The following is a 23,148-nucleotide window of genomic DNA, read 5'->3' as shown; positions in this document are numbered from 1 at the left end:
TCATAGGGTAGCCAATGCCTCGTCACCAGGATAATCACATCAGCAACTTCAAGAAACCCCTGGCAAAAGTTACAATGACTCTTAAGATACACAACTAGTGGCGTAGCAATCAGGCAGACTGGAAAGGGTATCTAAAAAATGTGTATTTGTGTGAAGAACTGGCAGGAATCTCTATGACTCTCTTGAGGTAGCCAATGCTTCGTCACCAGCAGAATCAAATCAGCAACTTCTAGAAACCCCTTTCAAAAGTAACGATGTTTCTCTTAAGATACACAACTAGTGGCGTATCGCTTCAGGCACACTGGAAACAGTATCTAAAAAATGTGTATTTGGGTGAGCAACTGGCACGAAACACTGTGACTCTCTTAGGGTAGCCAATATCTCGTCACCAGTATAATCACAGCTTCAAAGTCAAGAAACCGCTGGCAAGAGTAACGATGTTTCTCTTAAGATACACAACTAGTGGCGTATCGCTTCAGGCAGACTGGCCACAGTATCTCAATATGTGTATTTGGGTGAGCAACTGGCAGAAAGCACTATGACTTTCTTAAGGTAGCCAATGCCTCGTCACCAACATAATCCCATCACCAACTTCAGGAAACCGCTTGCAAAGGTAACGAAGCTTCTCTTAAGATACACATCTAGTGGGGTGTCACTTGAGGCAGACTGGCCAAAGTATCAAAAGAATGTGTATTTGGGTGAGCAACTAGCAGGAATCACTATGACACTCATAGGGTAGCCAATGCCTCGTCACCAGCATAATCACATCAGCAACTTCAAGAAACCCCTGGCAAAAGTTACAATGACTCTTAAGATACACAACTAGTGGCGTAGCTATCAGGCAGACTGGAAAGAGTATCTAAAAAATGTGTATTTGGATGAGCAACTGGCAGGAAACACTGTGACTCTCTTAGGGTAGCCCATATCTTGTCACAAGTATAATCACATCTTCAAAGTCAAGAAACCGCTGGCAAGAGTAACGATGTTTCTGTTAAGATACACAACTAGTGGCGTATCGCTTCAGGCACATTGGAAAAAGTATCTAAAAAATGTGTATTTGGGTGAGCAACTGGCACGAAACACTGTGACTCTCTTAGGGTAGCCAATATCTCGTCACCAGTATAATCACAGCTTCAAAGTCAAGAAACCGCTGGCAAGAGTAACGATGTTTCTCTTAAGATACACAGCTAGTGGGGTGTCACTTGAGGCAGACTGGCCAAAGTATCAAAAAAATGTGTATTTGGGTGAGCAACTAGCAGCAATCACTATGACACTCATAGGGTAGCCAATGCCTCGTCACCAGCATAATCACATCAGCAACTTCAAGAATCCCCTAGCAAAAGTTACAATGACTCTTAAGATACACAACTAGTGGCGTAGCTATCAGGCAGACTGGAAAGAGTATCTAAAAATGTGTATTTGGGTGAAGAACTGGCAGGAATCTCTATGACTCTCTTGAGGTAGCCAATGCTTCGTCACCAGCAGAATCACATCTTCAACTTCTAGAAACCCCTTTCAAAAGTAACGATGTTGCTCTTAAGATACACAACTAGTGGCGTATCGGCTCAGGCACACTGGAAACAGTATCTAAAAATGTGTATTTGGGTGAGCAACTGGCACGAAACACTGTGACTCTCTTAGGGTAGCCAATATCTCGTCACCAGTATAATCACAGCTTCAAAGTCAAGAAACCGCTGGCAAGAGTAACGATGTTTCTCTTAAGATACACATCTAGTGGCGTATCGCTTCAGGCAGACTGGCCACAGTATCTCAAAATGTGTATTTGGGTGAGCAACTGGCAGGAAGCACTATGACTCTCTTAAGGTAGCCAATGCCTCGTCACCAACATAATCCCATCACCTACTTCAAGAAACCGCTTGCAAAGGTAACGAAGCTTCTCATAAGATACACAGCTAGTGGGGTGTCACTTGAAGCAGACTGGCCAAAGTATCAAAAAAATGTGTATTTGGGTGAGCAACTAGCAGGAATCACTATGACACTCATAGGGTAGCCAATGCCTCGTCACCAGCATAATCACATCAGCAACTTCAAGAAACCCCTGGCAAAAGTTACAATGACTCTTAAGATACACAACTAGTGGCGTAGCTATCAGGCAGACTGGAAAGAGTAACTAAAAAATGTGTGTTTGGGTGAAGAACTGGCAGGAATATCTATGACTCTCTTGAGGTAGCCAATGCTTCGTCACCAGCAGAATGAAATCAGCAACTTCTAGAAACCCCTGTCAAAAGTAACGATGTTTCTCTTAAGATACACAACTAGTGGCGTATCGCTTCAGGCAGACTGGCCACAGTATCTCAAAATGTGTATTTGGGTGAGCAACTGGCAGAAAGCACTATGACTCTCTTAAGGTAGCCAATGCCTCGTCACCAACATAATTACATCACCAACTTCAAGAAACCGCTTGCAAAGGTAACGAAGGTTCTCATAAGATACACAGCTTGTGGGGTGTCACTTGAGGCAGACTGGCCAAAGTATCAAAAAAAATGTTTATTTGGGTGAGCAACTAGCAGGAATCACTATGACACTCATAGGGTAGCCAATGCCTCGTCACCAGCATAATCACATCAGCAACTTCAAGAAACCCCTGGCAAAAGTTACAATGACTCTTAAGATACACAACTAGTGGCGTAGCTATCAGGCAGACTGGAAAGAGTATCTAAAAAATGTGTATTTGGATGAGCAACTGGCAGGAAACACTGTGACTCTCTTAGGGTAGCCAATATCTTGTCACCAGTATAATCACATCTTCAAAGTCAAGAAACCGCTGGCAAGAGTAACGATGTTTCTGTTAAGATACACAACTAGTGGCGTATCGCTTCAGGCACATTGGAAACAGTATCTAAAAAATGTGTATTTGGGTGAGCAACTGGCACGAAACACTGTGACTCTCTTAGGGTAGCGAATATCTCGTCACCAGTATAATCACAGCTTAAAAGTCAAGAAACCGCTGGCAAGAGTAACGATGTTTCTCTTAAGATACACAGCTAGTGGGGTGTCACTTGAGGCAGACTGGCCAAAGTATCAAAAAAATGTGTATTTGGGTGAGCAACTAGCAGCAATCACTATGACACTCATAGGGTAGCCAATGCCTCGTCACCAGGATAATCACATCAGCAACTTCAAGAAACCCCTGGCAAAAGTTACAATGACTCTTAAGATACACAACTAGTGGCGTAGCAATCAGGCAGACTGGAAAGGGTATCTAAAAAATGTGTATTTGTGTGAAGAACTGGCAGGAATCCCTATGACTCTCTTGAGGTAGCCAATGCTTCGTCACCAGCAGAATCAAATCAGCAACTTCTAGAAACCCCTTTCAAAAGTAACGATGTTTCTCTTAAGATTCACAACTAGTGGCGTATCGCTTCAGGCACACTGGAAACAGTATCTAAAAAATGTGTATTTGGGTGAGCAACTGGCACGAAACACTGTGACTCTCTTAGGGTAGCCAATATCTCGTCACCAGTATAATCACAGCTTCAAAGTCAAGAAACCGCTGGCAAGAGTAACGATGTTTCACTTAAGATACACAACTAGTGGCGTATCGCTTCAGGCAGACTGGCCACAGTATCTCAATATGTGTATTTGGGTGAGCAACTGGCAGAAAGCACTATGACTTTCTTAAGGTAGCCAATGCCTCGTCACCAACATAATCCCATCACCAACTTCAGGAAACCGCTTGCAAAGGTAACGAAGCTTCTCTTAAGATACACATCTAGTGGGGTGTCACTTGAGGCAGACTGGCCAAAGTATCAAAAGAATGTGTATTTGGGTGAGCAACTAGCAGGAATCACTATGACACTCATAGGGTAGCCAATGCCTCGTCACCAGCATAATCACATCAGCAACTTCAAGATACCCCTGGCAAAAGTTACAATGACTCTTAAGATACACAACTAGTGGCGTAGCTATCAGGCAGACTGGCAAGAGTAGATAAAAAATGTGTATTTGGGTGAAGAACTGGCAGGAATCTCTATGACTCTCTTGAGGTAGCCAATGCCTCGTCACCAGCAGAATCAAATCAGCAACTTCTAGAAACCCCTGGCAAAAGTAACGATGTTTCTCTTAAGATACACAACTAGTGGCTTATCGCTTCAGGCACACTGGAAACAGTATCTAAAAAATGTGTATTTGGGTGAGCAACTGGCACGAAACACTGTGACTCTCTTAGGGTATCCAATATCTCGTCACCAGTATAATCACAGCTTCAAAGTCAAGAAACCGGGGGCAAGAGTAACGATGTTTCTCTTAAGATACACAACTAGTGGCGTATCGCTTCAGGCAGACTGGCCACAGTATCTCAAAATGTGTATTTGGGTGAGCAACTGGCAGGAAGCACTATGAATCTCTTAAGGTAGCCAATGCCTCGTTACCAACATAATCCCATCACCAACTTCAGGAAACCGCTTGCAAAGGTAACGAAGCTTCTCTTAAGATACACATCTAGTGGGGTGTCACTTGAGGCAGACTGGCCAAAGTATCAAAAGAATGTGTATTTGGGTGAGCAACTAGCAGGAATCACTATGACACTCATAGGGTAGCCAATGCCTCGTCACCAGCATAATCACATCAGCAACTTCAAGAAACCCCTGGCAAAAGTTACAATGACTCTTAAGATACACAACTAGTGGCGTAGCTATCAGGCAGACTGGAAAGAGTATCTAAAAAATGTGTATTTGGATGAGCAACTGGCAGGAAACACTGTGACTCTCTTAGGGTAGCCCATATCTTGTCACAAGTATAATCACATCTTCAAAGTCAAGAAACCGCTGGCAAGAGTAACGATGTTTCTGTTAAGATACACAACTAGTGGCGTATCGCTTCAGGCACATTGGAAAAAGTATCTAAAAAATGTGTATTTGGGTGAGCAACTGGCACGAAACACTGTGACTCTCTTAGGGTAGCCAATATCTCGTCACCAGTATAATCACAGCTTCAAAGTCAAGAAACCGCTGGCAAGAGTAACGATGTTTCTCTTAAGATACACAGCTAGTGGGGTGTCACTTGAGGCAGACTGGCCAAAGTATCAAAAAAATGTGTATTTGGGTGAGCAACTAGCAGCAATCACTATGACACTCATAGGGTAGCCAATGCCTCGTCACCAGCATAATCACATCAGCAACTTCAAGAATCCCCTAGCAAAAGTTACAATGACTCTTAAGATACACAACTAGTGGCGTAGCTATCAGGCAGACTGGAAAGAGTATCTAAAAATGTGTATTTGGGTGAAGAACTGGCAGGAATCTCTATGACTCTCTTGAGGTAGCCAATGCTTCGTCACCAGCAGAATCACATCTTCAACTTCTAGAAACCCCTTTCAAAAGTAACGATGTTGCTCTTAAGATACACAACTAGTGGCGTATCGGCTCAGGCACACTGGAAACAGTATCTAAAAATGTGTATTTGGGTGAGCAACTGGCACGAAACACTGTGACTCTCTTAGGGTAGCCAATATCTCGTCACCAGTATAATCACAGCTTCAAAGTCAAGAAACCGCTGGCAAGAGTAACGATGTTTCTCTTAAGATACACATCTAGTGGCGTATCGCTTCAGGCAGACTGGCCACAGTATCTCAAAATGTGTATTTGGGTGAGCAACTGGCAGGAAGCACTATGACTCTCTTAAGGTAGCCAATGCCTCGTCACCAACATAATCCCATCACCTACTTCAAGAAACCGCTTGCAAAGGTAACGAAGCTTCTCATAAGATACACAGCTAGTGGGGTGTCACTTGAAGCAGACTGGCCAAAGTATCAAAAAAATGTGTATTTGGGTGAGCAACTAGCAGGAATCACTATGACACTCATAGGGTAGCCAATGCCTCGTCACCAGCATAATCACATCAGCAACTTCAAGAAACCCCTGGCAAAAGTTACAATGACTCTTAAGATACACAACTAGTGGCGTAGCTATCAGGCAGACTGGAAAGAGTAACTAAAAAATGTGTGTTTGGGTGAAGAACTGGCAGGAATATCTATGACTCTCTTGAGGTAGCCAATGCTTCGTCACCAGCAGAATGAAATCAGCAACTTCTAGAAACCCCTGTCAAAAGTAACGATGTTTCTCTTAAGATACACAACTAGTGGCGTATCGCTTCAGGCAGACTGGCCACAGTATCTCAAAATGTGTATTTGGGTGAGCAACTGGCAGAAAGCACTATGACTCTCTTAAGGTAGCCAATGCCTCGTCACCAACATAATTACATCACCAACTTCAAGAAACCGCTTGCAAAGGTAACGAAGGTTCTCATAAGATACACAGCTTGTGGGGTGTCACTTGAGGCAGACTGGCCAAAGTATCAAAAAAAATGTTTATTTGGGTGAGCAACTAGCAGGAATCACTATGACACTCATAGGGTAGCCAATGCCTCGTCACCAGCATAATCACATCAGCAACTTCAAGAAACCCCTGGCAAAAGTTACAATGACTCTTAAGATACACAACTAGTGGCGTAGCTATCAGGCAGACTGGAAAGAGTATCTAAAAAATGTGTATTTGGATGAGCAACTGGCAGGAAACACTGTGACTCTCTTAGGGTAGCCAATATCTTGTCACCAGTATAATCACATCTTCAAAGTCAAGAAACCGCTGGCAAGAGTAACGATGTTTCTGTTAAGATACACAACTAGTGGCGTATCGCTTCAGGCACATTGGAAACAGTATCTAAAAAATGTGTATTTGGGTGAGCAACTGGCACGAAACACTGTGACTCTCTTAGGGTAGCGAATATCTCGTCACCAGTATAATCACAGCTTAAAAGTCAAGAAACCGCTGGCAAGAGTAACGATGTTTCTCTTAAGATACACAGCTAGTGGGGTGTCACTTGAGGCAGACTGGCCAAAGTATCAAAAAAATGTGTATTTGGGTGAGCAACTAGCAGCAATCACTATGACACTCATAGGGTAGCCAATGCCTCGTCACCAGGATAATCACATCAGCAACTTCAAGAAACCCCTGGCAAAAGTTACAATGACTCTTAAGATACACAACTAGTGGCGTAGCAATCAGGCAGACTGGAAAGGGTATCTAAAAAATGTGTATTTGTGTGAAGAACTGGCAGGAATCCCTATGACTCTCTTGAGGTAGCCAATGCTTCGTCACCAGCAGAATCAAATCAGCAACTTCTAGAAACCCCTTTCAAAAGTAACGATGTTTCTCTTAAGATTCACAACTAGTGGCGTATCGCTTCAGGCACACTGGAAACAGTATCTAAAAAATGTGTATTTGGGTGAGCAACTGGCACGAAACACTGTGACTCTCTTAGGGTAGCCAATATCTCGTCACCAGTATAATCACAGCTTCAAAGTCAAGAAACCGCTGGCAAGAGTAACGATGTTTCACTTAAGATACACAACTAGTGGCGTATCGCTTCAGGCAGACTGGCCACAGTATCTCAATATGTGTATTTGGGTGAGCAACTGGCAGAAAGCACTATGACTTTCTTAAGGTAGCCAATGCCTCGTCACCAACATAATCCCATCACCAACTTCAGGAAACCGCTTGCAAAGGTAACGAAGCTTCTCTTAAGATACACATCTAGTGGGGTGTCACTTGAGGCAGACTGGCCAAAGTATCAAAAGAATGTGTATTTGGGTGAGCAACTAGCAGGAATCACTATGACACTCATAGGGTAGCCAATGCCTCGTCACCAGCATAATCACATCAGCAACTTCAAGATACCCCTGGCAAAAGTTACAATGACTCTTAAGATACACAACTAGTGGCGTAGCTATCAGGCAGACTGGCAAGAGTAGATAAAAAATGTGTATTTGGGTGAAGAACTGGCAGGAATCTCTATGACTCTCTTGAGGTAGCCAATGCCTCGTCACCAGCAGAATCAAATCAGCAACTTCTAGAAACCCCTGGCAAAAGTAACGATGTTTCTCTTAAGATACACAACTAGTGGCTTATCGCTTCAGGCACACTGGAAACAGTATCTAAAAAATGTGTATTTGGGTGAGCAACTGGCACGAAACACTGTGACTCTCTTAGGGTATCCAATATCTCGTCACCAGTATAATCACAGCTTCAAAGTCAAGAAACCGGGGGCAAGAGTAACGATGTTTCTCTTAAGATACACAACTAGTGGCGTATCGCTTCAGGCAGACTGGCCACAGTATCTCAAAATGTGTATTTGGGTGAGCAACTGGCAGGAAGCACTATGAATCTCTTAAGGTAGCCAATGCCTCGTTACCAACATAATCCCATCACCAACTTCAAGAAACCGCTTGCAAAGGTAACGAATCTTCTCATAAGATACACAGCTAGTGGGGTGTCATTTGAGGCAGACTGGCCAAAGTATCAAAAAAATGTGTATTTGGGTGAGCAACTAGCAGGAATCACTATGACACTCATAGGGTAGCCAATGCCTCGTCACCAGCATAATCACATCAGCAACTTCAAGAAACCCCTGGCACAAGTAACAATGACTCTTAAGATACACAACTAGTGGCATAGCTATCAGGCAGACTGGAAAGAGTATCTAAAAAATGTGTATTTGGATGAGCAACTGGCAGGAAACACTGTGACTCTCTTAGGGTAGCCAATATCTCGTCACCAGTATAATCACATCTTCAAAGTCAAGAAACCGCTGGCAAGAGTAACGTTGTTTCTCTTAAGATACACAACTAGTGGCGTATCGCTTCAGGCAGACGCCACAGTATCTCAAAATGTGTATTTGGGTGAGCAACTGGCAGGAAGCACTATGACTCTCTTAAGGTAGCCAATGCCTCGTCACCAACATAATCCCATCACCAACTTCAAGAAACCGCTTGCAAAGGTAACGAAGCTTCTCATAAGATACACCGCTAGTGGGGTGTCACTTGAGGCAGTCTGGCCAAAGTATCAAAAAAATGTGTATTTGGGTGAGCAACTAGCAGGAATCACTATGACACTCATAGGGTAGCCAATGCCTCGTCACCAGCATAATCACATCAGCAACTTCAAGAAACCACTGGCAAAAGTTACAATGACTCTTAAGATACACTACTAGTGGCGTAGCTATCAGGCAGACTGGAAAGAGTCTCTAAAAAATGTGTATTTGTGTGAAGAACTGGCAGGAATCTCTATGATTCTCTTGAGGTAGCCAATGCCTCGTCACCAGCAGAATCAAATCAGCAACTTCTAGAAACCCCTGGCAAAAGTAACGATGTTTCTCTTAAGATACACAACTAGTGGCGTATCGCTTCAGGCACACTTGAAACAGTATCTAAAAAATGTGTATTTGGGTGAGCAACTGGCACGAAACACTGTGACTCTCTTAGGGTAACCAATATCTCGTCACCAGTATAATCACAGCTTCAAAGTCAAGAAACCGCTGGCAAGAGTAACGATGTTTCTCTTAAGATACACAACTAGTGGCGTATCGCTTCAGGCAGACTGGAAACAGTATCTAAAAAATGTGTATTTGAGTGAGCAACTGGCAGGAAGCACTATGACTCTCTTAAGGTAGCCAATGCCTCGTCACCAACATAATCCCATCACCAACTTCAAGAAACCGCTTGCAAAGGTAACGAAGCTTCTCATAAGATACACAGCTAGTGGGGTGTCACTTGAGGCAGACTGGCCAAAGTATCAAAAAAATGTGTATTTGGGTGAGCAACTAGCAGGAATCACTATGACACTCATAGGGTAGCCAATGCCTCGTCACCAGCATAATCACATGAGCAACTTCAAGAAACCCCTGGCAAAAGTTACAATGACTCTTAAGATACACAAATAGTGGCGTAGCTATCAGGCAGACTGGAAAGAGTATCTAAAAAATGTGTATTTGGATAAGCAACTGGCAGGAAACACTGTGACTCTCTTAGGGTAGCCAATATCTTGTCACCAGTATAATCACATCTTCAAAGTCAAGAAACCGCTGGCAAGAGTAACGATGTTTCTGTTAAGATACACAACTAGTGGCGTATCGCTTCAGGCACATTGGAAACAGTATCTAAAAAATGTGTATCTGGGTGAGCAACTGGCACGAAATACTGTGACTCTCTTAGGGTAGCCAATATCTCGTCACCAGTATAATCACAGCTTCAAAGTCAAGAAACCGCTGGCAAGAGTAACGATGTTTCTCTTAAGATACACAGCTAGTGGGGTGTCACTTGATGCAGACTGGCCAAAGTATCAAAAAAATGTGTATTTGGGTGAGCAACTAGCAGCAATCACTATGACACTCATAGGGTAGCCAATGCCTCGTCACCAGCATAATCACATCAGCAACTTCAAGATACCCCTGGCAAAAGTTACAATGACTCTTAAGATACACAACTAGTGGCGTAGCTATCAGGCAGACTGGCAAGAGTAGATAAAAAATGTGTATTTGGGTGAAGAACTGGCAGGAATCTCTATGACTCTCTTGAGGTAGCCAATGCCTCGTCACCAGCAGAATCAAATCAGCAACTTCTAGAAACCCCTGGCAAAAGTAACGATGTTTCTCTTAAGATACACAACTAGTGGCTTATCGCTTCAGGCACACTGGAAACAGTATCTAAAAAATGTGTATTTGGGTGAGCAACTGGCACGAAACACTGTGACTCTCTTAGGGTAGCCAATATCTCGTCACCAGTATAATCACAGCTTCAAAGTCAAGAAACCGCTGGCAAGAGTAACGATGTTTCTCTTAAGATTCACAACTAGTGGCGTATCGCTTCAGGCAGACGCCACAGTATCTCAAAATGTGTATTTGGGTGAGCAACTGGCAGGAAGCACTATGAATCTCTTAAGGTAGCCTATGCATCGTTACCAACATAATCCCATCACCAACTTCAAGAAACCGCTTGCAAAGGTAACGAATCTTCTCATAAGATACACAGCTAGTGGGGTGTCATTTGAGGCAGACTGGCCAAAGTATCAAAAAAATGTGTATTTGGGTAAGCAACTAGCAGGAATCACTATGACACTCATAGGGTAGCCAATGCCTCGTCACCAGCATAATCACATCAGCAACTTCAAGAAACCCCTGGCACAAGTAACAATGACTCTTAAGATACACAACTAGTGGCGTAGCTATCAGGCAGACTGGAAAGAGTATCTAAAAAATGTGTATTTGGATGAGCAACTGGCAGGAAACACTGTGACTCTTTCAGGGTAGCCAATATCTCGTCACCAGTATAATCACATCTTCAAAGTCAATAAACCGCTGGCAAGAGTAACGTTGTTTCTCTTAAGATTCACAACTAGTGGCGTATCGCTTCAGGCAGACGCCACAGTATCTCAAAATGTGTATTTGGGTGAGCAACTGGCAGGAAGCACTATGACTCTCTTAAGGTAGCCAATGCCTCGTCACCAACATAATCCCATCACCAACTTCAAGAAACCGCTTGCAAAGGTAACGAAGCTTCTCATAAGATACACAGCTAGTGGGGTGTCACTTGAGGCAGTCTGGCCAAAGTATCAAAAAAATGTGTATTTGGGTGAGCAACTAGCAGGAATCACTATGACACTCATAGGGTAGCCAATGCCTCGTCACCAGCATAATCACATCAGCAACTTCAAGAAACCCCTGGCAAAAGTTACAATGACTCTTAAGATACACAAATAGTGGCGTAGCTATCAGGCAGACTGGAAAGAGTATCTAAAAAATGTGTATTTGGGTGAAGAACTGGCAGGAATCTCTATGACTCTCTTGAGGTAGCCAATGCCTCGTCACCAGCAGAATCAAATCAGCAACTTCTAGAAACCCCTGACAAAAGTAACGATGTTTCTCTTAAGATACGCAACTAGTGTCGTATCGCTTCAGGCAGACTGGCCACAGTATCTCAAAATGTGTATTTGGGTGAGCAACTGGCAGAAAGCACTATGACTCTCTTAAGGTAGCCAATGCCTCGTCACCAACATAATCACATCACCAACTTCAAGAAACCGCTTGCAAAGGTAACGAAGCTTCTCATAAGATACACAGCTAGTGGGGTGTCACTTGAGGCAGACTGGCCAAAGTATCAAAAAAATGTGTATTTAGGTGAGCAACTAGCAGGATTCACTATGACACTCATAGGGTAGCCAATGCCTCGTCACCAGCATAATCACATCAGCAACTTCAAGAAACCCCTGGCAAAAGTTACAATGACTCTTAAGATACACAAATAGTGGCGTAGCTATCAGGCAGACTGGAAAGAGTATCTAAAAAATGTGTATTTGGGTGAAGAACTGGCAGGAATCTCTATGACTCTCTTGAGGTAGCCAATGCCTCGTCACAAGCAGAATCAAATCAGCAACTTCTAGAAACCCCTGACAAAAGTAACGATGTTTCTCTTAAGATACGCAACTAGTGTCGTATCGCTTCAGGCAGACTGGCCACAGTATCTCAAAATGTGTATTTGGGTGAGCAACTGGCAGAAAGCACTATGACTCTCTTAAGGTAGCCAATGCCTCGTCACCAACATAATCACATCACCAACTTCAAGAAACCGCTTGCAAAGGTAACGAAGGTTCTCATAAGATACACAGCTTGTGGGGTGTCACTTGAGGCAGACTGGCCAAAGTATCAAAAAAATGTGTATTTGGGTGAGCAACTAGCAGGAATCACTATGACACTCATAGGGTAGCCAATGCCTCGTCACCAGCATAATCACATCAGCAACTTCAAGAAACCCCTGGCAAAAGTTACAATGACTCTTAAGATACACAACTAGTGGCGTAGCTATCAGGCAGACTGGAAAGAGTATCTAAAAAATGTGTATTTGGATGAGCAACTGGCAGGAAACACTGTGACTCTCTTAGGGTAGCCCATATCTTGTCACCAGTATAATCACATCTTCAAAGTCAAGAAACCGCTGGCAAGAGTAACGATGTTTCTGTTAAGATACACAACTAGTGGCGTATCGCTTCAGGCACATTGGAAACAGTATCTAAAAAATGTGAATTTGGGTGAGCAACTGGCACGAAACACTGTGACTCTCTTAGGGTAGCCAATATCTCGTCACCAGTATAATCACAGCTTCAAAGTCAAGAAACCGCTGGCAAGAGTAACGATGTTTCTCTTAAGATACACAGCTAGTGGGGTGTCACTTGAGGCAGACTGGCCAAAGTATCAAAAAAATGTGTATTTGGGTGAGCAACTAGCAGCAATCACTATGACACTCATAGGGTAGCCAATGCCTCGTCACCAGCATAATCACATCAGCAACTTCAAGAAACCCCTGGCAAAAGTTACAATGACTCTTAAGATACACAACTAGTGGCGTAGCTATCAGGCAGACTGGAAAGGGTATCTAAAAAATGTGTATTTGGGTGAAGAACTGGCAGGAATCTCTATGACTCTCTTGAGGTAGCCAATGCTTCGTCACCAGCAGAATCAAATCAGCAACTTCTAGAAACCCCTTTCAAAAGTAACGATGTTTCTCTTAAGATACACAACTAGTGGCGTATCGCTTCAGGCACACTGGAAACAGTATCTAAAAAATGTGTATTTGGGTGAGCAACTGGCACGAAACACTGTGACTCTCTTAGGGTAGCCAATATCTCGTCACCAGTATAATCACAGCTTCAAAGTCAAGAAACCGCTGGCAAGAGTAACGATGTTTCTCTTCAGATACACAACTAGTGGCGTATCGCTTCAGGCAGACTGGCCACAGTATCTCAATATGTGTATTTGGGTGAGCAACTGGCAGAAAGCACTATGACTTTCTTAAGGTAGCCAATGCCTCGTCACCAACATAATCCCATCACCAACTTCAGGAAACCGCTTGCAAAGGTAACGAAGCTTCTCATAAGATACACAGCTAGTGGGGTGTCACTTGAGGCAGACTGGCCAAAGTATCAAAAGAATGTGTATTTGGGTGAGCAACTAGCAGGAATCACTATGACACTCATAGGGTAGCCAATGCCTCGTCACCAGCATAATCACATCAGCAACTTCAAGATACCCCTGGCAAAAGTTACAATGACTCTTAAGATACACAACTAGTGGCGTAGCTATCAGGCAGACTGGCAAGAGTAGATAAAAAATGTGTATTTGGGTGAAGAACTGGCAGGAATCTCTATGACTCTCTTGAGGTAGCCAATGCCTCGTCACCAGCAGAATTAAATCAGCAACTTCTAGAAACCCCTGGCAAAAGTAACGATGTTTCTCTTAAGATACACAACTAGTGGCGTATCGCTTCAGGCACTTTGGAAACAGTATCTAAAAAATGTGTATTTGGGTGAGCAACTGGCACGAAACACTGTATAATCACAGCTTCAAAGTCAAGAAACCGCTGGCAAGAGTAACGATGTTTCTCTTAAGATACACAACTAGTGGCGTATCGCTTCAGGCAGACTGGAAACAGTATCTAAATAATGTGTGTTTGGGTGAGCAACTGGCAGGAAGCACTATGACTCTCTTAAGGTAGCCAATGCCTCGTCACCAACATAATCCCATCACCAACTTCAAGAAACCGCTTGCAAAGGTAACGAAGCTTCTCATAAGATACACAGCTAGTGGGGTGTCACTTGAGGCAGACTGGCCAAAGTATCAAAAAAATGTGTATTTGGGTGAGCAACTAGCAGCAATCACTATGACACTCATAGGGTAGCCAATGCCTCGTCACCAGCATAACCACATCAGCAACTTCAAGAAACCCCTGGCAAAAGTTACAATGACTCTTAAGATACACAACTAGTGGCGTAGCTATCAGGCAGACTGGAAAGAGTATCTAAAAAATGTGTATTTGGGTGAAGAACTGGCAGGAATCTCTATGACTCTCTTGAGGTAGCCAATGCCTCGTCACCAGCAGAATCAAATCAGCAACTTCTAGAAACCCCTGGCAAAAGTAACGATGTTTCTCTTAAGATACACAACTAGTGGCGTATCGCTTCAGGCACACTGGAAACAGTATCTAAAAAATGTGTATTTGGGTGAGCAACTGGCACGAAACACTGTGACTCTCTTAGGGTAGCCAATATCTCGTCACCAGTATAATCACATCTTCAAAATCAAGAAACCACTGGCAAGAGTAACGATGTTTCTCTTAAGATACACAACTAGTGGCGTATCGCTTCAGGCACACTGGAAACAGTATCTAAAAAATGTGTATTTGGGTGAGCAACTGGCACGAAACACTGTGACTCTCTTAGGGTAACCAATATCTCGTCACCAGTATAATCACATCTTCAAAGTCAAGAAACCGCTGGCAAGAGTAACGATGTTTCTCTTAAGATACACAACAAGTGGCGTATCGCTTCAGGCAGACTGGCCACAGTATCTCAAAATGTGTATTTGGGTGAGCAACTGGCAGGAAGCACTATGACTCTCTTAAGGTAGCCAATGCCTCGTCACCAACATAATCCCATCACCAACTTCAAGAAACCGCTTGCAAAGGCAACGAAGCTTCTCATAAGATACACAGCTAGTGGGCTGTCACTTGAGGCAGACTGGCCAAAGTATCAAAAAAATGTGTATTTGGGTGAGCAAATATCAGGAATCACTATGACACTCATAGGGTAGCCAATGCCTCGTCACCAGCATAATCACATCAGCAACTTCAAGAAACCCCTGGCAAAAGTTACAATGACTCTTAAGATACACATCTAGTGGCGTAGCTATCAGGCAGACTGGAAAGTGTATCTAAAAAATGTGTATTTGTGTGAAGAACTGGCAGGAATCTCTATGACTCTCTTGAGGTAGCCAATGCTTCGTCACCAGTAGAATCAAATCAGCAACTTCTAGAAACCCCATTCAAAAGTAACGATGTTTCTCTTAAGATACACAACTAGTGGCGTATCGCTTCAGGCACACTGGAAACAGTATCTAAGAAATGTGTATTTGGGTGAGCAACTGGCACGAAACACTGTGACTCTCTTAGGGTAACCAATATCTCGTCACCAGTATAATCACATCTTCAAAGTCAAGAAACCGCTGGCAAGAGTAACGATGTTTCTCTTAAGATACACAACTAGTGGCGTATCGCTTCAGGCAGACTGGAAACAGTATCTAAAAAATGTGTATTTGGGTGAGCAACTGGCAGGAAGCACTATGACTCTCTTAAGGTGGCCAATGCCTCGTCACCAACATAATCCCATCACCAACTTCAAGAAACCGCTTGCAAATGTAACGAATCTTCTCATAAGATACACAGCTAGTGGGGTGTCACTTGAGGCAGACTGTCCAAAGTATCAAATAAATGTGTATTTGGGTGAGCAACTAGCAGGAATCACTATGACACTCATAGGGTAGCCAATGCCTCGTCACCAGCATAATCACATCAGCAACTTCAAGAAACCCCTGGCAAAAGTTACAGTGACTCATAAGATACACAACTAGTGGCGTAGCTATCAGGCAGACTGGAAAGTGTATCTAAAAAATGTGTATTTGTGTGAAGAACTGGCAGGAATCTCTATGACTCTCTTGAGGTAGCCAATGCTTCGTCACCAGCAGAATCAAATCAGCAACTTCTAGAAACCCCTTTCAAAAGTAACCATGTTTCTCTTAAGATACACAACTAGTGGCGTATCGCTTCAGGCACACTGGAAACAGTATCTAAAAAATGTGTATTTGGGTGAGCAACTGGCACGAAACACTGTGACTCTCTTAGGGTAGCCAATATCTCGTCACCAGTATAATCACAGCTTCAAAGTCAAGAAACCGCTGGCAAGAGTAACTATGTTTCTCTTAAGATACACAACTAGTGGCGTATCGCTTCAGGCAGACTGGCCACAGTATCTCAAAATGTGTATTTGGGTGAGCAACTGGCAGGAAGCACTATGACTCTCTTAAGGTAGCCAATGCCTCGTCACCAACATAATCCCATCACCAACTTCAAGAAACCGCTTGCAAAGGCAACGAAGCTTCTCATAAGATACACAGCTAGTGGGACGTCACTTGAGGCAGACTGGCCAAAGTATCAAAAAAATGTGTATTTGGGTGAGCAAATATCAGGAATCACTATGACACTCATAGGGTAGCCAATGCCTCGTCACCAGCATAATCACATCAGCAACTTCAAGAAACCCCTGGCAAAAGTTACAATGACTCTTAAGATACACAACTAGTGGCGTAGCTATCAGGCAGACTGGAAAGTGTATCTAAAAAATGTGTATTTGTGTGAAGAACTGGCAGGAATCTCTATGACTCTCTTGAGGTAGCCAATGCTTCGTCACCAGCAGAATCAAATCAGCAACTTCTAGAAACCCCTTTCAAAAGTAACGATGTTTCTCTTAAGATACACAACTAGTGGCGTATCGCTTCAGGCACACTGGAAACAGTATCTAAGAAATGTGTATTTGGGTGAGCAACTGGCACGAAACACTGTGACTCTCTTAGGGTAACCAATATCTCGTCACCAGTATAATCACATCTTCAAAGTCAAGAAACCGCTGGCAAGAGTAACGATGTTTCTCTTAAGATACACAACTAGTGGCGTATCGCTTCAGGCAGACTGGAAACAGTATCTAAAAAATGTGTATTTGGGTGAGCAACTGGCAGGAAGCACTATGACTCTCTTAAGGTGGCCAATGCCTCGTCACCAACATAATCCCATCACCAACTTCAAGAAACCGCTTGCAAATGTAACGAATCTTCTCATAAGATACACAGCTAGTGGGGTGTCACTTGAGGCAGACTGGCCAAAGTATCAAATAAATGAGTATTTGGGTGAGCAACTAGCAGGAATCACTATGACACTCATAGGGTAGCCAATGGCTCGTCACCAGCATAATCACATCAGCAACTTCAAGAAACCCCTGGCAAAAGTTACAATGACTCTTAAGATACACAACTAGTGGCGTAGCTATCAGGCAGACTGGAAAGTGTATCTAAAAAATGTGTATTTGTGTGAAGAACTGGCAGGAATCTCTATGACTCTCTTGAGGTAGCCAATGCTTCGTCACCAGCAGAATCAAATCAGCAACTTCTAGAAACCCCTTTCAAAAGTAACCATGTTTCTCTTAAGATACACAACTAGTGGCGTATCGCTTCAGGCACACTGGAAACAGTATCTAAAAAATGTGTATTTGGGTGAGCAACTGGCACGAAACACTGTGACTCTCTTAGGGTAGCCAATATCTCGTCACCAGTATAATCACAGCTTCAAAGTCAAGAAACCGCTGGCAAGAGTAACGATGTTTCTTTTAAGATACACAACTAGTGGCGTATCGCTTCAGGCAGACTGGCCACAGTATCTCAAAATGTGTATTTGGGTGAGCAACTGGCAGGAAGCACTATGACTCTCTTAAGGTAGCCAATGCCTCGTCACCAACATAATCCCATCACCAACTTCAAGAAACCGCTTGCAAAGGTAACGAAGCTTCTCATAAGATACACAGCTAGTGGGGTGTCACTTGAGGCAGACTGGCCAAAGTATCAAAAAAATGTGTATTTGTGTGAGCAACTAGCAGGAATCACTATGACACTCATAGGGTAGCCAATGCCTCGTCACCAGCATAATCACATCAGCAACTTCAAGAAACCCCTGGCAAAAGTTACAATGACTCTTAAGATACACAACTAGTGGCGTAGCTATCAGGCAGACTGGAAAGTGTATCTAAAAAATGTGTATTTGTGTGAAGAACTGGCAGGAATCTCTATGACTCTCTTGAGGTAGCCAATGCTTCGTCACCAGCAGAATCAAATCAGCAACTTCTAGAAACCCCTTTCAAAAGTAACCATGTTTCTCTTAAGATACACAACTAGTGGCGTATCGCTTCAGGCACACTGGAAACAGTATCTAAAAAATGTGTATTTGGGTGAGCAACTGGCACGAAACACTGTGACTCTCTTAGGGTAGCCAATATCTCGTCACCAGTATAATCACAGCTTCAAAGTCAAGAAACCGCTGGCAAGAGTAACGATGTTTCTCTTAAGATACACAACTAGTGGCGTATCGCTTCAGGCAGACTGGCCACAGTATCTCAAAATGTGTATTTGGGTGAGCAACTGGCAGGAAGCACTATGACTCTCTTAAGGTAGCCAATGCCTCGTCACCAACATAATCCCATCACCAACTTCAAGAAACCGCTTGCAAAGGCAACGAAGCTTCTCATAAGATACACAGCTAGTGGGGTGTCACTTGAGGCAGACTGGCCAAAGTATCAAAAAAATGTGTATTTGGGTGAGTAAATATCAGGAATCACTATGACACTCATAGGGTAGCCAATGCCTCGTCACCAGCATAATCACATCAGCAACTTCAAGAAACCCCTGGCAAAAGTTACAATGACTCTTAAGATACACATCTAGTGGCGTAGCTATCAGGCAGACTGGAAAGTGTATCTAAAAAATGTGTATTTGTGTGAAGAACTGGCAGGAATCTCTATGACTCTCTTGAGGTAGCCAATGCTTCGTCACCAGTAGAATCAAATCAGCAACTTCTAGAAACCCCTTTCAAAAGTAACGATGTTTCTCTTAAGATACACAACTAGTGGCGTATCGCTTCAGGCACACTGGAAACAGTATCTAAGAAATGTGTATTTGGGTGAGCAACTGGCACGAAACACTGTGACTCTCTTAGGGTAACCAATATCTCGTCACCAGTATAATCACATCTTCAAAGTCAAGAAACCGCTGGCAAGAGTAACGATGTTTCTCTTAAGATACACAACTAGTGGCGTATCGCTTCAGGCAGACTGGAAACAGTATCTAAAAAATGTGTATTTGGGTGAGCAACTGGCAGGAAGCACTATGACTCTCTTAAGGTGGCCAATGCCTCGTCACCAACATAATCCCATCACCAACTTCAAGAAACCGCTTGCAAATGTAACGAATCTTCTCATAAGATACACAGCTAGTGGGGTGTCACTTGAGGCAGACTGGCCAAAGTATCAAATAAATGTGTATTTGGGTGAGCAACTAGCAGGAATCACTATGACACTCATAGGGTAGCCAATGCCTCGTCACCAGCATAATCACATCAGCAACTTCAAGAAACCCCTGGCAAAAGTTACAATGACTCTTAAGATACACAACTAGTGGCGTAGCTATCAGGCAGACTGGAAAGTGTATCTAAAAAATGTGTATTTGTGTGAAGAACTGGCAGGAATCTCTATGACTCTCTTGAGGTAGCCAATGCTTCGTCACCAGCAGAATCAAATCAGCAACTTCTAGAAACCCCTTTCAAAAGTAACCATGTTTCTCTTAAGATACACAACTAGTGGCGTATCGCTTCAGGCACACTGGAAACAGTATCTAAAAAATGTGTATTTGGGTGAGCAACTGGCACGAAACACTGTGACTCTCTTAGGGTAGCCAATATCTCGTCACCAGTATAATCACAGCTTCAAAGTCAAGAAACCGCTGGCAAGAGTAACGATGTTTCTTTTAAGATACACAACTAGTGGCGTATCGCTTCAGGCAGACTGGCCACAGTATCTCAAAATGTGTATTTGGGTGAGCAACTGGCAGGAAGCACTATGACTCTCTTAAGGTAGCCAATGCCTCGTCACCAACATAATCCCATCACCAACTTCAAGAAACCGCTTGCAAAGGTAACGAAGCTTCTCATAAGATACACAGCTAGTGGGGTGTCACTTGAGGCAGACTGGCCAAAGTATCAAAAAAATGTGTATTTGTGTGAGCAACTAGCAGGAATCACTATGACACTCATAGGGTAGCCAATGCCTCGTCACCAGCATAATCACATCAGCAACTTCAAGAAACCCCTGGCAAAAGTTACAATGACTCTTAAGATACACAACTAGTGGCGTAGCTATCAGGCAGACTGGAAAGTGTATCTAAAAAATGTGTATTTGTGTGAAGAACTGGCAGGAATCTCTATGACTCTCTTGAGGTAGCCAATGCTTCGTCACCAGTAGAATCAAATCAGCAACTTCTAGAAACCCCTTTCAAAAGTAACGATGTTTCTCTTAAGATACACAACTAGTGGCGTATCGCATCAGGCACACTGGAAACAGTATCTAAGAAATGTGTATTTGGGTGAGCAACTGGCACGAAACACTGTGACTCTCTTAGGGTAGCCAATATCTCGTCACCAGTATAATCACAGCTTCAAAGTCAAGAAACCGCTGGCAAGAGTAACGATGTTTCTCTTAAGATACACAACTAGTGGCGTATCGCTTCAGGCAGACTGGCCACAGTATCTCAAAATGTGTATTTGGGTGAGCAACTGGCACGAAACACTGTGACTCTCTTAGGGTAGCCAATATCTCGTCACCAGTATAATCACAGCTTCAAAGGCAAGAAACCGCTGGCAAGAGTAACGATGTTTCTCTTAAGATACACAACTAGTGGCGTATCGCTTCAGGCAGACTGGCCACAGTATCTCAAAATGTGTATTTGGGTGAGCAACTGGCAGGAAGCACTATGACTCTCTTAAGGTAGCCAATGCCTCGTCACCAACATAATCCCATCACCAACTTCAAGAAACCGCTTGCAAAGGTAACGAAGCTTCTCATAAGATACACAGCTAGTGGGGTGTCACTTGAGGCAGACTGGCCAAAGTATCAAAAAAATGTGTATTTGGGTGAGCAACTAGCAGGAATCACTATGACACTCATAGGGTAGCCAATGCCTCGTCACCAGCATAATCACATCAGCAACTTCAAGAAACCCCTGGCAAAAGTTACAGTGACTCATAAGATACACAACTAGTGGCGTAGCTATCAGGCAGACTGGAAAGTGTATCTAAAAAATGTGTATTTGTGTGAAGAACTGGCAGGAATCTCTATGACTCTCTTGAGGTAGCCAATGCTTCGTCACCAGCAGAATCAAATCAGCAACTTCTAGAAACCCCTTTCAAAAGTAACCATGTTTCTCTTAAGATACACAACTAGTGGCGTATCGCTTCAGGCACACTGGAAACAGTATCTAAAAAATGTGTATTTGGGTGAGCAACTGGCACGAAACACTGTGACTCTCTTAGGGTAGCCAATATCTCGTCACCAGTATAATCACAGCTTCAAAGTCAAGAAACCGCTGGCAAGAGTAACTATGTTTCTCTTAAGATACACAACTAGTGGCGTATCGCTTCAGGCAGACTGGAAACAGTATCTAAAAAATGTGTATTTGGGTGAGCAACTGGCAGGAAGCACTATGACTCTCTTAAGGTAGCCAATGCCTCGTCACCAACATAATCCCATCACCAACTTCAAGAAACCGCTTGCAAAGGTAACGAAGCTTCTCATAAGATACACAGCTAGTGGGGTGTCACTTGAGGCAGACTGGCCAAAGTATCAAAAATATGTGTATTTGGGTGAGCAACTAGCAGGAATCACTATGACACTCATAGGGTAGCCAATGCCTCGTCACCAGCATAATCACATCAGCAACTTCAAGAAACCCCTGGCAAAAGTTACAATGACTCTTAAGATACACAACTAGTGGCGTAGCTATCGGGCAGACTGGAAAGAGTATCTAAAAAATGTGTATTTGGGTGAAGAACTGGCAGGAATCTCTATGACTCTCTTGAGGTAGCCAATGCCTCGTCACCAGCAGAATCAAATCAGCAACTTCTAGAAACCCCTGGCAAAAGTAACAATGTTTCTCTTAAGATACACAACTAGTGGCGTATCGCTTCAGGCAGACTGGCCACAGTATCTCAAAATGTGTATTTGGGTGAGCAACTGGCAGGAAGCACTATGACTCTCTTAAGGTAGCGAATGCCTCGTCACCAACATAATCCCATCACCAACTTCAAGAAACCGCTTGCAAATGTAACGAAGCTTCTCATAAGATACACAGCTAGTGGGGTGTCACTTGAGGCAGACTGGCCAAAGTATCAAAAAAATTTGTATTTGGGTGAGCAACTAGCAGGTATCACTATGACACTCATAGGGTAGCCAATGCCTCGTCACCAGCATAATCACATCAGCAACTTCAAGAAACCCCTCGCAAAAGTTACAATGACTCATAAGATACACAACTAGTGGCGTAGCTATCAGGCAGACTGGAAAGTGTATCTAAAAAGTGTGTATTTGTGTGAAGAACTGGCAGGAATCTCTATGACTCTCTTGAGGTAGCCAATGCTTCGTCACCAGCAGAATCAAATCAGCAACTTCTAGAAACCCCTGGCAAAAGTAACGATGTTTCTCTTAAGATACACAACTAGTGGCGTATCGCTTCAGGCACACTGGAAACAGTATCTAAGAAATGTGTATTTGGGTGAGCAACTGGCACGAAACACTGTGACTCTCTTAGGGTAACCAATATCTCGTCACCAGTATAATCACATCTTCAAAGTCAAGAAACCGCTGGCAAGAGTAACGATGT

The sequence above is a fragment of the Schistocerca nitens genome, chromosome 3 (genome assembly GCF_023898315.1).
Source record: "Schistocerca nitens isolate TAMUIC-IGC-003100 chromosome 3, iqSchNite1.1, whole genome shotgun sequence".
Lineage (NCBI taxonomy): Eukaryota > Metazoa > Arthropoda > Insecta > Orthoptera > Acrididae > Schistocerca > Schistocerca nitens.
The sequence above is the reverse complement of the archived record's forward strand: the minus strand, read 5'-3'. Positions refer to the sequence as shown.